The sequence below is a fragment of the Macaca fascicularis genome, chromosome 12, assembly GCF_037993035.2.
Source record: "Macaca fascicularis isolate 582-1 chromosome 12, T2T-MFA8v1.1".
NCBI classification, from domain to species: Eukaryota; Metazoa; Chordata; class Mammalia; order Primates; family Cercopithecidae; genus Macaca; species Macaca fascicularis.
In genome coordinates this window covers 62,617,501-62,633,193 of record NC_088386.1, presented here as the reverse complement: position 1 = coordinate 62,633,193, position 15,693 = coordinate 62,617,501, and the positions used below count along the sequence as shown (strand labels likewise).

The 15,693-nt window shown below is 34.1% G+C and overlaps 1 protein-coding gene across 2 annotated transcripts in view; it reads right to left on the bottom strand.

Annotated features, from left to right (window-relative positions):
- The window catches only part of XIRP2 (xin actin binding repeat containing 2), a 622,353-nt gene that overhangs the window by 187,431 nt on the left and 419,229 nt on the right, over window positions 1-15,693 (bottom strand). The gene's annotated exons all lie outside the window — the stretch shown is intronic.

Below are 15,693 nucleotides of genomic sequence, written 5' to 3'. Positions count from 1 at the left end.
AAAATCAGCTGTAAAATGGAGGGAATTTTGCCTTTTTTTTTAACTGCTCCATCTTCAGTGCTTAAACTAACGGCTGCCACAAATAGGTTTTTAAAAATTATTTGTTGAATAAATGATACAATATAGACACCAAGAAAGACTTACAATTAGGGTAATATCTCAGATTACAGGTACATGCCCCCCCAGATAAGTACATACTTCCTTTAAAATGATTGTAATACTAGCTTCAAAATGTAATCTGACAAAGCTCACCTGAATACCCATTCATGTCACCAAAATTTTCCTTCACTGAATAATAATCTTTTTCTCCCCCAAATAATTTATGAAGACAAAATAAAAATAAACACATTGCCAGGCATGGTGGCTCATGCCTGTAATCCCAGCACCTTGGGAGGCTGAGGTGGGTGGATTGCTTTGAGCTCAGGAGTTCAAGGGCAGCCTGGGCAACATGACGAGACCCTGTCTCTACAAAAACAAACAAACAAACAAACAAAAAAGGAAAACCACAAAAATGAGCCAAGCTGGGGGGGCCATGTGCCTGTAATCTGAGGTATTCAGGTGGCTGAGGCAGAAGAATCACTTGAACCTGGAGGCAGAGGTTGCAGTGAGCCGAGATTGCACCGCTGCACTCCAACCTGAGAGACATAGTGAGACCTTGTCTCAAAACCCCGCCAAAACCAAATAAATAAATACATAAATAACTATCCATAGTAGCTGCTACCTTAACTAAAAATACATTTTCTTAGCATCCTTTTTCCCTGCAATAGTAGATATTCAATTCTTATGAACACAGGGATCTTCCACTTCAAAAATAATTTTCACAATTTGAAGATGCAATTAATTCACATAGAACAGTCAATCTGAAGTCTAACAAATGACTGCCAAAAAAATCTAAGAAAGAATGTCTCTAAAGCTTATAACTGTAATTAAGGAAGAATATATGGACCTTCTTCATCTTTAATAAAATCTCTTCCCTCTCCACTTTGCATTTATTTTTCTGTGTATCAGCTGTCTATTATTTCTTGAATCATTTTGCAAGTTCATTTTCTTATACTCTATGAGTTTTCTCTTACAAATAATGGACAATATTTTCTGAAAGTTCATTATGTGTTTTATGACAATTTATTCACCTCCCTCCGTGGTGTTATTTTACCTTCAACAGTAAGTGAAAGATTTTCAGCTTGACATATTAGCACTGAAATAAAAGACTGAGTATAGTGTAAAACAGAAATTGCCTGGATGCCATATAAATTGCTTATACATTTCTTTGGAAATGCTACCTTAACTTTTATTTATCATTTGAACACCTAACAATTTAAGATCATTTACATTTTAGAAAAAAAATAGAAGCTAGAGAAGGAAACACTGTCTTTTTTTTTTTTTTTTATCATAATCAGTAAACATCTGTTGCCTACACTCATGATACCATCCTCTGCATATTATGAAGTTTGCACTCCAGGAACCCATTTCTCTTTGAAGAAAACTCCTGTAAAAAACTGCCTGTTCTGCAAACTGAGTGCTCATTAGGGCTTGTTGAAAGACAAGTCTTGGCTGGGAGAGGCGGCTCACGCTTGTAATCCCAGCACTTTGGGAGGCCAAGGCGAGTGGATCACTTGAGGCCAGAAGTTCGAGACCAGCCTGGTCAACATGGCGAAACCCCATCTTTACTAAAAATACAAACAAAAAATTAGCCAGGCATGGTGGCAGGTGCCTCTTATCCCAGCTATTCATGAGGCTGAGGCAGGAGAATCGCTTGAACCTGGGAGGCAGAGGTTGCAGTGAGCGGAGATCATGCCATTGCCCTCCAGCCTGGGTGACAAAAGTGAAACTAAAAAAGACAACTTGTACTGAAAGAGACAATAGAATTCTTAAATCTCTTAAAAATATTGGTCCTGGATGTAAATTATAATGCTTTAAAAAGAATGGACAGAAGAAATAAAATCCAAAGAGACAAAGAAGCAAAATCTTTAGCAATCTAATACAATTCACTATTGCTGAGAAATGATGACAATACCTTGATCAAGCAGCTGTGAAACTCTTGGAAATGATGTGCCTTGATGTGAGTGAAGTGTTCCAGAAGTGAGGAAAGAGGCCGAATTGTAAAGAGCAAATGGTGACCCCGTTTTCCTTTGATATGGTTTTCCCAGGGTAAAACTTCTACTAAATAGGCAATAGCCTTTTATGCCACATTTCGAAATACCTCTTCCTCTCTCCCTCTCTTCTTTACCTCCCTCTATCTCTGGCATGCTTTTTCCCTGCCTGTTTGCTTTTTCCTTCTTTTTGAAAAACAAAAACAAAACAAAACAAAACAAAAAACAAATATGTAATACCACTAGGGACCAGGCAGTGTTCTAGGTGCTAGGGATACAAAAATGATTAAGGAGATTTATGTTGAGTAAATCCATACATACACATACAAATAAACTATAGATGCTAAAGCTGGGAGCAAGCTTGAAGATAATTCTCATTGAATTTCAATATTATAGCTGATGATTTTGAGCCTCTTAAAATTAAATGTCTAAGATCACTTTTTGAATTAAACGGTGAAAATGTGGTACTGGAAACTAGGACTTCTGGCTGGACATGGTGGTTCACGCCTGTAATCCCAGCACTTTGAGAGGCCAGTGCAGGTGGATCATCTGAGCTCAGGAGTTTGAGACCAGCTTGGGCAACATAGTGAAACCCTGTCTCTGCGAAAAATACAAAAAATTGCCTGACTACAGGTCGTGCCTGTAGTCCCAGCTACTCGGGAGGCTGAGGTGGGAGGATCACTTGAGCCTGGGAGGTGGAAGTTGCAGTGAGCCGGGATTGTGTCACTGCACTCCAGTCTGGGAAACAGTGAGATTCTGCCTGGTCCGAAGCATTGTCTCCTAAACCATGCTGACTTTCAATAATATGTTCCATTGTTTTTAAAAATATGCATGAATGCAGCAAATAATTTGTGATTATTTTAAAAATATAATGCTTTTTCCATAAAACAGTGAGCTAATAATATTTTGTATTGAAAATTACTTTATTATTCATTCCTGAATATTACAGATAAGAGGATTCTGGTTTTCAAGTATTTTAAAAAGTCAGTGAAATGACTAGCCATGGAAAAGTAAAATGATTGAATCAATGTTTGAAGATAGACACAATAATAATTAGCACTAATTGAATATATGTGTGTGTGTGTATATATATATATGTACTGAACATATTTATCCTTAAACCTTGAAACATTATAAGTATTGCTAAGTCAGATTTATGAATAAGGAAGCTGAAACTGAGAAATATCAATGACTTGCCACAAGTTCATCTTTCTAGAGAATGATGAAACCAGTGTGGAAATTCAGATTTACACGACCTAAAGTTTTTTCTCCCATACTACATAACGCTATCTCAAATTTATGCAGTGGGTATAATAGTGTCTCATGGAGTATCAAATAAATATTCCTGAGAAAAGAGAATGATGTTGTTAACTAAATGGCTACATGCAAGCTTGAAGTGAAGAAAATATTTTAAAAATTCTAAGCTGAACTATGCAATTAAAAACTTAGACTTGCTTTGACAATCAAAGATGAGGTTCTAAATCTCAGATACTTACTGCTTAAGCTTTTATGTTTTTTTCCGGCTTACCATGAAAGACATTATTTAGTTTTGGAAATATAAAAAAGAAAACTGGCCCCTCTAGTTAGGGCCCCATATACATCAGAGTATTTCATATTTATGAGAAATGGGATATTTCTACTGATACATACAAAGGAAATCCTTTCTAAATTTAATGTATCTATTTGTTCCTTATTGAAGCCTCTAATTACACCAGTAGGTTTAGACAGGTAGACATTTGCTAGAAAGGAAGGACTGAATCTTAATGAGGAATTAAATAATGAATATAATGACACCGATATCTAGTTGCCAGGACTTCAAAGCTCAAGACAAAGGCTGAAGTAAAGTTAAGTGACAGATCCACTAAAATAGATTGAATAGATGAGTACCAATAAGTGTACTGCAGGATTTTCTTACAAAACAGAAACAAGGATGATATAAGAATAAACTTTATTTGTTTAATAGTATTTTTACTATTTAAAAGAGTACAAAATAAGTCATTGTTATTTATATTACAAAGAAACTTTTCTTAAACTTAAAAAACTGATACCTTCTTTAGGACTTGTAAATATTGCTTTACCAAGTAATTACTTGCTAGAGAAATTATAGGATAGAAAAAACTTAAGGATTAAAAGTCGAGTATAAAAGATAATTAAAGATGATCCAGAGAAAAAGATAAACCATTTTTGAAATAGTAATTCAAATCTGTAAAGTTCACATTAATGATCTTTTGAAATGTGTTTAAAATAAAATGTTGTAACAGTCTTTAATTCATTTTCAATGAATATTTAATAATTAACATATAATAATTATTTTAGCTCACTAAACCTATCATGGTTGTTTCAAAGTTTTACTTTTATTGTTTTCTTTTTGGTTAATCAGTAGGATAAACTGGAATATGCAGAATGTTTCAAAGAATTTGTGTTTAAAGTTATAGTGTGAAATGTTTTATACACTTTATGCAAAATATGCGGCCTTCTGTATGGTTTGATTTTGGAGGCTAGGGAATGGTCTCTTCAGTCCTGCAAATGTTTCCTATCAGCTTTGTATGATAGAAAAATTTAATGTAAACTTAAACATATTTATATAAACAGTAAAGTTCCCATAGTAAATACTGATTGGAAAGGTGACTCAGTAGCCAGGTTAGTGTACAAATCATTGTTGAATATTTCTCTAAGGGAAGCTTTCAATTTGGGAGAACATGGAGCTCAAATGAAGTATTTATTGAGTGCCTGATACACTGCTGGAGTTGAGGATATAGAGGTATATATAATTACTCTATATGTGTTGAATAATATGATACAGATCTTGCCATATAAGGGAAGTGTAATCATTGCTATGACAAAGAAAATCAGAACACCAGAGGATCAAGGGGTTTGACCTAGTAGATAGGGTGGAGAAGGCCACATTATCACATGAAAAAGTCCAGTCAGTCAGGCAGAAGGAGGAGAAAGGACAATCCAGTCAAGAATTACATAGTTATTATACTAACTTGATGTTGTTAAAATTTTTGCTTGGTATTAAACATATAGTGAATAAATGACTGTTTTCTATATATACCCTCCCATAAAATATTCCATATAGAAAACAATTTCCAGAGAGGCAAAATGTTACTTTATGCAGGACGACATGTATGTATGTTTGTATTCACACATACACAGACACAATCATACCACACACACTCTATTACATATACATACAAACAACTCCATATGGTATATGATCATATTATATATTTTAAAATATTTACTCCTTTGTGCTGCTGTATTAAGCGACCATTATTTTTAACACTGTGCTTTATGTGCGGCATACTGGAGTCTGCTGATAAGTTCCTGTTAGTTATTTCTGAGTACGGTGGCTCACAAGTATTTCTGAGCAAGGTATCTCCCTACCTGTATGGTGATGCTAGCTGCTGGGTGTTTCCCCTCTACGGTCTTGATTCCTCCATCTGTGGACCTTATGTCCTCTGAGAATGGCAAATGGTCATCTTCTCATGAGAGCCACCACTGTTACCAGAGCCTGGCAACAGCCATGTGCTGCATTCTCAACAGCTGCCCTGGCACAGAAGGGGCACAGAAGGTCTGCTGGCTTCCAGAAGAAGTGGAGTCCATGATATTTTCCCTATTTTCATATTTCTCATGCTTTGGTTTGCTGCCATACATAGTTTAATAGCTATTAAAATTTTTACTAACAAACAGGAAGAGGTGAGGAACTGGCCAAGGAGTTAAATCTGTGTGACAGACCCCACCCTACATTCTGAATTGTCTTTACCTTCAGAAAATAAAGGCATTAACATGAGACCAACCTTCTCCTACGAGTTTGCTCCCATAAGGTAAGTTTAGTTTTCGAGGAAAATAGACATCTGACAACAGTCCTCCGCAGGTGTCTTGGCAGGCTTGTTCCAGTGTGTTGGAACCATAACAGTATATACATCTTAGGTTTTTTTATATTTGAAACTCATATTACTTTTTAATAATGCATTTTCTGTTGTAGATGTTTGCAGGAAAATGTTTTACCTTTGTTAATTCATTAACTTTTCTGTGTAAAATGCTGTCATTCACATCAGTTTTATAGTCAAGATTAATTTATATTCTGTTTACCCGATCCAGTTTAAAACTTTAAGTCACATACGTTCACACTATATTATTTCAGTTTGACTCTGACTCCTACCCTAGGAAGTAATTTTGTTTACTTTCCAGGTCTTAGGAGAGTGCTAATAACACTGAACGTTATGTATACGGGCTTTGGGATTGAGATAAATTTTGGTAAAACTGTTGTCCTGACACTTGCTAGAGGTTTGCTGTTGGGAAAACTACCTAATCTTAGCCTGAGTTATAAAAGAACAATGATAATAGTATGTAAATGATATTGCTGTGAATTTTAAATGAAATATAATGTGGACAAATTCTTAGTATAAGGATGTCAACAGATAAACTCTCAAGAAGCAATAGTTGTTATTATTATATATTGTTTCCTTAAGATTTTTTTCCTTCTAAGTTAACAAAAAGGTGTCAAGATGAATTTGTTCCTTAAAAAAATGCCAAAGTCATGGTATGGATAAAACAACCTTCCTTGAGCCTGGTATGCTGCAACTCAAATCTTGAAAAAGTCTTATGGCCAACTTTCCTCCAACAGACATATTGTCTGCCTCTATAATAAAAACGCATAAAGAAAAGAACAAATAAAAATGAAAAGAAAGTCTATTTTTATCACCTGATAAGAAACAGTCATTTGGGTTGCTATGGCCATTTTAGATAACAATGTATCTCAATGTTAAATTCCAAACTATTTTCAGATGTTAGATTTAGAATACGTGAAAGATAAAGATTTCAATTTCACTAGCCTGTTCAGCATATAGATACAGGATTTTCTGTTTATCTGGTTCCACGTGGCTGACCTGGAGTTCGGGGAGCTCAGAATTTGATGCTGTCACTAAGAAAAAACTTAACTAATGAAATACTTACCTGGAACTGGACATTGTTAGATTAGGAAGTCATAGAAAGAAAGGACAAAGATTGCCAAAATACGAAATATAGGCTATTGAATGAAGATCAAGTATTTATTGGTTTCTTGGTATGTGTTAAGCCCTCACCTAAGAGACAATGGAGGGATCCAAATATGAGCAAGACTTGGGCCCTAACTTCAAGGAGCACATGACTATGGATAAGAGTTAAGTAGATTTTACTTCTACAAGCAGAGGTTCAGATAGGTAGAATGAGGGAATTCCAGCAAGAACCTTGAGAGAGTATGTAGCATTCAGCAAGTTGGGACTGGGTCACTGAGGACAGTTCAGGCATGTAGATAGTTGAGACATGATTGGAATGTAGGCTGAGGTCAAACTGTGCAAGGTTAAGTGTATGATTTCTTAAAAAAAATTATACCATTTTTCAAAAGTCTGAGTTCAGTGGGATAGGGTAACTCATGGGAGCGCAGCACTCCTTCTCAGAAAAACTAACAAACCCAAGTAAAATATAGAAATTATCTGTTTGAAGGAAGTGGAGCATTAAACAGGTAATGAAAAATAAAAGTAGAAAGGCTAAAATGACAAAAATGAAATAAATCTAGAGAGGTTAGCTGGCTTTTGTCTGCTTATCCAATGGGTATATGCCAATTCTGTGCATGGGCAAGAAACAGAATCTATGTTAAAGCTTGGTGAGAATCTCTGTGTGTGTGTGTGTGTGTGTGTGTGTGTGTGTGTGTGTATGTGTGTGGTGTGAGAGGGTCAGGGTGGGGACAACACAGGCTTGGGAGACCTCATGCACACAGTCAGTTTTCTTCTCAAATTTTCCAGACACTGGAGCTGCATGGGGTGGAAGACTAAATAAGACTGGAGGGTCATGCTTAAAGCAGAGCCAGAGCCTTATAGGGGTTCAACTCAGCACAGTCCCTGCTCATATTAAGGTGACCAACCACCACTCTGCACATGGCCCTCTGTATCTGTGGATTCTGCATTAATGAATTAAACCATCTGCAGATCAAAAATATTCAGAAAAAGAAGTTCCACAGTGTTCCAAAAAGCAAAACTTAAAAGGTTGAAGCAAAACTTCAGTAGTACACTGAATCCATGCAAATGAAGTAATGTGTAGGCACTGTATTAGGTATTATAAGTAATCTAGAGGTGATTTAAAGTACACAAAAGGATGTACATAGGTTATACGCAAAGACTACACCATTTTATATAGAGGACTTGAGCACCCACAAACGTTGATATCCGTGGTATCCCTGGATATCGAGGGACAATTATATCTGCCAATTAGAAGGAAGGGCAAATCCTTTATAATAGAAGATAAGACTCTCTAGGCAGGGTTGTCCAATCTTTTGGCTTCCCTAGGCCACACTGGTAGAAGAATTGTCTTGGACCACACATAAAATACACTAATGCTAATGATAGCTGATGAGCTAAAAAAAATTGCAAAACACATCTTATAACATTTAAAGACAGTTTATGATTTGTGCTGAGCCACATTCAAAGCTGTCCTGGGCTGCATGTGACCCATGGGCCATGGGTTGGACAAGCTTGCTCTAGAGCAAGGCTTGAAAAACTATGGCCTCTGGGCCAAATGAGCCATGACCTGCTTTTATACACTATTCGAGCTAAAACATTTTTTACATGTTAAAAGGTGGTTTAAAAAAGGAAAAAAAAAGCAAAGAAAAATATGAGAAAGGGACTATGTGGCCTATTTAATTAATTCACAAAATAAGGTTTTCTGACCCTGTTCTAGAGCTTTTATAATTATTTGTACACAGTATTTGTTATTCAATTAAAAAATGAAACAAAACTTATTCTTGTAAAAGAAAGGGCCACATGACTGAAAATCAAGAGAGAAAACAAACAATTGTAACAGATACACAGATGACTCAGATATTGGTGTTGGCTGAGGAAGATTTTAAAATCACTTCATTTAATATGTTCAAGAATTAGAGAAAAAGCTGGAAACACAGAAGGAAAAATAAAATTTTTTTTTTTTTTTTTTTTACCAGAGAAAATAATCAAATGGAAATTCTAGAGAAGAATATCTCTATTAAGAAATTTTTAAGTAATTTAATACATATTATGGCAACATTGGTGAAGTGTAATACAAGACATTAGAAAATATGCAAATTCAATTGCAAATAAAAGAGGTGGAAAATGTAGAAAAGTGTTTAAGACATATAGAGTAGAACTGAAAAGACTAATATAACTTAAATTGGAGTTCCAACGAGTTCTTTGTGAAAGGAGCAAAGCTCTGGAAGGTAGACAAAAAGAGAATTTTGAAGATGTATAGAAAAACTTTCCGAGTATTTGGCTGAGTTATAATCTGCATGTGAATATGGAAAACGGAAAACTACATAAGGCCTGAGAAATTTCCTAAAAAGGAGTAGGAAAAGCAACTCCAAGATATTGAAAAAATTATTATAATGTCTTCATAGTTTCAAGACATTTACAGGTATACCTTGGTTTATTGTACCATGCTTTACGGCACATCACAGATAGTGCATTTTTCACAAATTGAAGGTTTGAGGCAACCCTGCATCGAGCTCTTATCAGCTCCATTTTCCCAAGAGCATGTGGTCACTTTGGATCTTTGTGTCAGCATTTTTTAGCAATAGATACTTTTAAATTAAAGTATGTTTGTTTCTAGCATAATTGCATAATAAATAGCTGACAGTATAGTATAAAGGTAACTTTTATATGAACTGGGAAACCATCAAATTATGTGACTTGCAACATTCACTTTATTGCAGTGGTCTTGAATTGAACCTGCAATATCTCAGAGGTATGCCTATATTATAAATATATCTTAATTTTTAAGGTGGCAGAGGAAAACCATAAGCACAAGAGAGAGAGTAATGGGAGAAAAAATGGAAAATTCTGGAGATAAAACTACAACAGACGACATGAAAAATACACTGGATGGGATTGACAGCAAATTAAATATTGCATATTAAAAATATTAGTGAACTTGAAGACATAGCAATGGAAAATATTGAAAATAAATTATGGAGAGGCTAAAACAATACAAAAATAAATAAACAGGCCATCAAGTAACTGGGTACTGTCAATTAGTCATAGATGTATGTAACTGAAGTCTCGGGAAAGGAATAGAAAAGAGTTAGGCAGAACACATTTGAAGAACGAATGGCTAAAAAGTACCTAAATTTTCAAAAACTATAAACTCACAGATTCAAGAAGCTCAATGACCTCTGACAAAAGAAAAATAATAAAACTACCCCAAAGTATATCTTAATCAAATGGTTGAAGACCAGCAATAAAGAAAAAATATGCCAAAGGAAAAAAGATGTGTTATCTACAGAGGGCAAATACAAGAATTATCACAGATTTCTTATCATAAACAATGCATATAACTAGCTTATTTTACTTGGCATAATGTCCTCCAGGTTCAGCCATGCTGTCAAATATAACAGGGTTACCTTTGCTTTTAATGCTAAATCATATTCCATAGTATATATGCCACATTTTCTTTATCCATTTATCCACTGATGGATATTTAGGTTGTTTCCGTATCTTGACTTTTGTGAATAATGATGCAATAAACATGGGAGTGCAGATACTCCTTTGACATCCTGATTTCAATAATTTTGGATATGTATGTAGGAGTGGGGTTGCTAGTTCATATGGTAACTCTACATTTACTTTTTTGAGTAACTGCTATTCTGTTTTTCATAACAGCTGTACCATTTTGCATTTCCACCAGCAGTGTATAGGGCTTTCAGTTTCTATACATCTTTGCAAACATTTATCTTTTGTTTTTTGATAATAGACATTCTAGCAGGTATGAGATAATATTTCATCATTGTTTTGATGTGCATTTTCCTGATAGTGATGCTGAGCACCCTTTTGTACACCCATTGGCTATTTGAAAGTCTTCTTTAGAGAAATGTCTATGATCCCACTTACAATACATGAGGTATATAAAATAGTCAAACATATAGAAGCAGCAACTAGAATGGTGGTTGAGAGCAACAAGGAGGGAAAATTGAGGTGTTATTCAATGTGTATAAGGTTTCAGAAAATCCACATAAATAAATTATAGAGATCAGCTGTACAACATAGTGTCTATACTTTACAATACTGTCTTGTGCATTTACAGATTTGTTAAGAGGGTAAATCTCATGTTAAGAGTTCTACACACACACATACATACACACACACACACACACACACACACACATACCCTAACACTTCTGGAAGTGATGGATATGTTTATTAATTATGGTGATGGTTTTATGGTGTCCAAACTCATCAAATTGCATACATTAAGTGTGTGTGTACTGATTTTAAATTTTCAATAAAGCTATTTTTTAAAAGAAACTATGCATATGAGAAGTAACAGAGAGGTATCAATAATGTACTGAAAGAAAACAATCAAACCTGTTGGCCCTAAATTCTTTAACCAGTGAAAATACCTTTCAAAATAAGAAGAAATAAAAGCTGATAAAATGTATCACCTGGAAACATGCATGACAAAAATTGCTACAGAAAGTTCTTTAGGCAGAAGAAAACAGCTGATGGAAATTTGGATGTCATAAAGAAATAAAATGAGCCAGAAATTATGACAGTGTAGAGGAACACAAAAACACTTTTTCAATGGAAAATCTTTTTAAAGGATATTTCACATGATAATGGATTTAGCAATAACTTGTTGGATATGACACCAAGAACACAAGCAACAACAGCAACAATGAAAATAGATAAGTTGGGCTATATTGGAATAAAAAAAAGTTTGTGTTTCAAAGGACACAGTCAACTGACTGAAAAGCCATCACCTAGAATGGGAGAAAATATTTACAATTCATGTTTCTGAAAAAGGGTTAATATCTAGTATATATAAAGAACTCTTAAAACTCAAATCAACATCAACAAAACACTACACAACCCAATTAAAAAAATGGGCAAAGAAGTTGAATAGACATTTCTCTAAATGAGTATACAAATGGCCAATGAACCATGGAAAAATGCTTAATATCATGATTTATTAAGAAAATAAAAATTTTAAAACACAATTAGATAGTACCTCACACCCATTAGATTGGCTACTATCAAAATAAAAGAAAATAACAAGTATTGACAAGGATTTGGAGAAGTTGAAACTTCTGTGCAGTCTTGGTAGGAGTGTAAAATAGTGTAGCCTCTATGGAACACAGCATATCAGTTCCTCAAAACTGTAAATGTAGAATTACCACACGATTCAGCAATTCCACTTCTGGGTATATACTCCCCAAATTAAAAGTAGGGTCTTGAACATATTTTTGTACAGCCATGTTCACGGCAGCATTAGTCACGATAGCCAAAAGGTAGAAGCAATCCAAGCATCCACTGGTAAATGAACGGGTAAATAAAATGTGGTATATACCTGTGGTGGAAGATTACTCAGCCTTAAAAGAGGAAAAACTTCTGACATGCTACAACATGAATGAACCTGGGAGAAAACTGTACTAAGTGAATTAAGTCAGTAATAAAAAGACAAATGCTGTATGACCTCAATTCTATGAGGTACCTAGGACAATCAAATTTACAGGAAGTAGATTGGTGGTTGTCAAGAGGCACAAGGAGGAGGGAAAGGGGAGTTGCTGTTTAATGGACATAGAGATTTCATTTGAAAGATGAGAAAAGTTCTGGAGATTGGTTGCAAAGCAGTGTGAATACCCTTAACTCTATCTAACTGTACACTTAAAAGATAGCTAAGATGGCACATTTTATGTTATATGCATTTTACCACAGTGAAAAATAAAATTAAACGATAATTTATAGTTTAAAGCATGTATTTGGAATATGGATGACAGGCAGAAATCATTTGCATGACAGCAATCATACAAAGAAAGGAGTAAATAAACAGAAGTATGTGCTGTAAGATTCTTATGTGGCATATAATATGGATTACTATTTGAAAGCAAAGTGTAGGTTAAAGACGTATATTGTAAACCTCAGAGCAACCACTGTAAAATGAAACAAAGATGAATAGCCAATAAACCAACAGTAGAACTAAAATTGGATCATTAAAATTAATTATGAGGTTATGGGTATGTTTGACTGTGGTAATCATTTCACAATGTATGTGATTATTAAAATATTACATGGTAGATCATAAATATATAAAATTTTAATTTGTTAATTATATCTTAAAGCTGGGAGAAAAATACAACAGACTTTAGAAAACTAGTTGTAACATAAAGGTATCTTAAATGTTTGATTAACTTTAACAAAGAAACAGAGCAAGTATGAAAATTTGAAAGTAATTGTAATCATTGATAGTACACTAAATGTAGATATTACACTAATATAGATATTTAGATTGTGTGAATATTCTACTTAAAAGTAGAAAGTCAGATTGAATTAAAAAAGTAAAACCCAACTACACACTGTTTATAAGAAACTCACTTAAAATATAAAGGAACCAAGATTTACTGCATAATGATAGAAAAATATAAACCTAAAAAATACAAATAAAAAGAAATTAAAGTACCTATATTAATATGAGACAATGTCAATTTTAAAACAAAGTATTACTAAGGGTAAAGTGAAACATCATATAATGAAAAGGTGTCAATTTATCAGAAGACATAATAATCTTAAATGTGTATATATCTGATAACAGAGCTTCAAAATACATGAAGTGAAAACCTGTCACTGCAAGGAAAAATAAGCAAATTACATCCCATGCAAACAGAAATAATCCTGCAATTATAGCTGGGAATTTCAACACTTCTCATTAATTGATAGAATAAGTACAAAGAAAACCAATAAGGATACAAAGGACTTGGATAATAATATTAATCCACTTACTAAATTGACATTTACAGTGCATTCCTTCCCAAACCAGAAGAATACACATTCTTTTCAAATGCACACAAAACTTTCTGCAAAATAGACCATATTCTGGGTCATAAAACAAGTCTCAATAACTATAAAATGATTGAATTTATACAAAGTATATTGTCTGAACACAAAAACGTTATTCTAGAAATCAATTACAAAAAGATTTCTGGGAAATGCTCACATGAAAAAGCAACTTCTAGTTAAAGGAGAACACAAGAAAAATTAGAAAATACTTAAAAGACCAAAAATAAAAATAATAGTTTAAGAAGGCGGCTAAAGCAGTTCTTAGAGGGAAATGTAAAGCAATAAAGGCTTATGTTAGAGAATAAGAATAGTCTCAAATCAATGTTAGAAGTGTTTACCTACAAACTAGAAAAACAAAGATAAAATTAAGCTCAAAATAAGAAAAATAAAAAAATGCAAGTAAGAACAGAAATTAATAAAATGAAAAAGAAAATATCAATTGGAAAAAAATCAATCAACCCAAAAGTTGGTTTTTTGAAAAGATCAGTGAAATTAATACTACACTTCTGGTCAGACTGATTAAGAGAAAAAAAAGAGAAGACCAATTTTGAATATCACAATGAAAGAGAAGTATTACTCCTTTAGGCACAAATTCAAGTTAGATGTAATGCAGAGGTTCCATGAATGCCACCAGATACCAAAACTCACTCAAGAGGAAAAAATAACTTTAATAACCTTACATCTATTAAAGGTATAGACATCATAGTAAAAACTTTTCCACAAAGAAAACTCAAGGCCCAGATGTCTTCCTTGGTGAATTCCATTAAACATTACAGGTAGAAATAATATCAACTTTATGTAATTTTACCCAGAAACAGAAGAGGGGAGAATAATTCCCAAATCATTTGATAATATCTGTATTACCTGTTGTCAAAACCAGACAACAAAATAACAGGGATACTGTAGCATAAAAGCCCTGGAGGACAGAGGAAACAAACAAAACTTTTAAACACAATTTTAGCACAAAAATTGAGGAAAGTATAAAAACTATAATACATCATGACTGAAGTCAATCACAGATGCTAAGTGAATTTAATAGAGTGGTGTACCATTAAATGTTTAACAACGAGATCCAGTGCGGTATATCAGGAAGAAAACTAATTTGCAACATTTGCCAGTTTCCCTGGTGTAGGTATTCCCACCATGACAGAATTCTATCCAGCTATCGTTGTTCAGGTCACTGAACGCAGAGTTGGAAAAGATGCACACAATTGACATACCACAGGCTTAATGTTTAAAAGTCAATTCAAGTAATCCATCACATTGCCAGACTATAAAATAAAAATAAAAATAAATAATCCTCCCAATAGAGGCAAGACGGGTGCCAGGATGGCCAAGCGATCCAGGGTGCTGGACTCAGTAGATGCCAAAAAATCCTTTGAACATATTCAATACATGTTTATCAAAAAACTGAGTGTATTAGTTTTGTAGGACTTCCATAACAAATGATTACAGACTTGGATGCCTAAAAACAACAGACATTTATTTCTTCACAGTTTTGGACACTACAAATACAAAATCAAGTTGTTATCAGGCTCATGCTTTCTCTGTAAGCTCAAAGGGAAACTCTTCCTTGCCTTTTCCTAGCTTTTGGTGGTTGCCGGCAATCCTTTGCATTACTTGCGTTATAGATGCATCACCACACTCTCTGCTTCCATCTCCAAATGGCTTTCTCTTTCTCTATGCTTGTCTATGTAACTCCTTTCTTCTTATAAAGATATCAGTAATTTTGTAATAAGGTCTACTCTAATCCAGTATGACTT